The sequence below is a fragment of the Orycteropus afer genome, unplaced genomic scaffold (genome assembly GCF_000298275.1).
Source record: "Orycteropus afer afer isolate SDZICR_OR568_19922 unplaced genomic scaffold, OryAfe1.0 scaffold00236, whole genome shotgun sequence".
Classification (NCBI taxonomy): Eukaryota; Metazoa; Chordata; class Mammalia; order Tubulidentata; family Orycteropodidae; genus Orycteropus; species Orycteropus afer.
In genome coordinates, this window is record NW_006921823.1 from 4,873,666 (window position 1) to 4,875,987 (window position 2,322).

A 2,322-nucleotide genomic window follows, 5' to 3' on the forward strand; every position below is an offset into this window, starting at 1 on the left:
TTCCCCTGCTGGGTCGAGACATTTTATTCAAAATTGGCACTTCCATCCAGTTTCCACTTCCGGATCCCTCCAGCACTCCGACGTCCTCCCTCTGTCTTTTACTTTCACAGGCCATCCAGTCCCAGCCCCCCTTCCCCCAATGGCCTATTGACCCTACCCTAGTTGACCCTAAAGTCTGGGACATCCAGTCACTTTGGATAGCCAAGTGCTCCCCTGTTAAAACCCTTCTCAAAGACCCTTCCCAATTTCCATCCCAAGATCAGTATCCCTTGCCACACTCTAGCCTTTTGGGGTTACTGCCAAACGTTACAGACCTGCTCAACAAGGGCTTCCTACGACCAACTAACTCTCCTTACCTAAACCCTCATGTACTGTCAAACTCTCTCTTCACCGACACCGCTTAGCATCCTCTGTGTGATCCTTATTATTGCACTTGGCCTCATACTTGGGTTAGGCCTAGCTACCACAACTCCAAAGGACTGGACCACCTGACACTTACATTCCAGGCCCCACTCTGGTTCCAGCGCAACATAACAAACCCCCCATTGGGACATCTCTCGCCTAAATTATGCAACTACAGTATACAACTGCAGCCTCCAACGGATCATACTTCTTACGTAGTTACCCAAAATGCCCCTTTCATTAAGCCCGTAAGATTTACAGGCCCTCCCCAGATCAGTAGTCAGGGACATCTCAACAAAAATTCAGGATTCTGTAATGGCCGACGTAGTCCATGTGTGACCATGCATCCATGGATCCCTTGTAACATTCTCCAACCTCTCCCGGGGGTGCAGAATAAAAACTTTGCTTTAACCCCTCCTCCATTTCATGGACCAGGAACCTCCAGCTACCACTGTCCAACACTGGTGAGTTTCCCATTTTTGACTAGTTTCCCAATCCTGGGCACCTAGATCCCAAGTCCTGGTTCCATTTCCAGAGACTCTGTCCACAAACTGTGAGCTCACGTCAGAGTCTCTTCCACTCCAAAGGCTGATGTACCCTAGGAACGCCCTGGGTTCCCTGTCTTTCCACAGCATAGCCGTTCCAGACTGAAGACTACAGCAGAGATGTCCACTGTTTTCCTCCAGTCTCCATTTCTAAGATTCTGGCAAAACGACTGGGACACTGGTCCTTTGACTGAATCTTTCCACCAGGACTTAAGGGATCATGGGTAACCAGAACTCCAAAGCAGACCCAACTACTCCCCTGGGGTGTCTCTTACTCAATCTCCACGCCCTGGGGCTGGCTCAGGACTTATGCTCTAAACACTCAATTTTCTATTGCAATACTGTTTGGCCCCAATAATAATTCTCAATGGTCTGAGCAAGGAACTTTTGATTTTAACATCCTCACTGATCTTGATAATTTCTGTCACTGCATAGGCAAATGGCCAGAGGTTCCCTACATCCAAACTTTCTTTTACCTGTGCTCCCGTTTCTCTCTCTCTCTTTCTCTACTTTACTTGCAATACCACCCAAATTCTCCTAACTCACGAAACTCCTATCCAAACCCCCTCTAAAGACTCCTCAACTCCTCTCAATTTCTCTAGACTAAAATCTTTGGGGTTAGAGTCCCCTTCAGCCTCTTCGGGGGTTCAAGGCCCCCCTTGGCTGAGTCAGGTAGGGTAGAGGGTTCAAGTCCCTCTAGCAGCTCTAGTAGAGAGTTCACATTCATTTTCATTGGAGTTGGTGTCTGTCTGTGTTATTGTTTAGTGTGAATGATATATGTGAAGTTCCAAGACGAAAAGTCACGGAATTTGAATGGGCCTGAAGTTGCATTCCTTGTGAGGTCTGATTGGCATAACAGTGTGGCTTAGCCCTCCGCTCCAGGGTTTATATGGGGATACCTTAGCCAAAGATCCACTGAAACCTTTGTAAGAAGGGCAGACGACCTGGCATCAGAAAGGTCCTCGGGACTTGTATTTTGCTTTGTGTGTGCCCCTGTCACTATGGGAAGTACCCCCAACAAATCTACTGTGTTAGAATACATCATCAAAAATTTTCCAAACAGATTTAAAGAAAATTATGGTGTTAGCTTCGGTCCAGATAGATTAAGAATCTTTTATGAGACCCATCCACCAGAGAACCCAACTTCCTCTTTTTCTGACCCACCTGAATCTCTTTCATCCCCACCTCATAGACCACCCCCTTATTCAGGACAAGCACTTTCATCTCCACCTCCTGTTAACCCCACTGCACCCTCTCTGCCACCCCCACCTTCCTCTTCATTAACATCTCTAGACACCACTTCCCCAGAGTCCTTTTTTACCCTTCCCAGCGAGCAGCCACACCCATTCTCAACAGCCCCTTCTCTGTCCCTTAT

General features: G+C 47.6%; 1 pseudogene; it reads left to right on the forward strand.

Annotated features, from left to right (window-relative positions):
• LOC103203976 overlaps positions 1-2,322 on the forward strand; it is a 43,226-nt pseudogene that overhangs the window by 999 nt on the left and 39,905 nt on the right.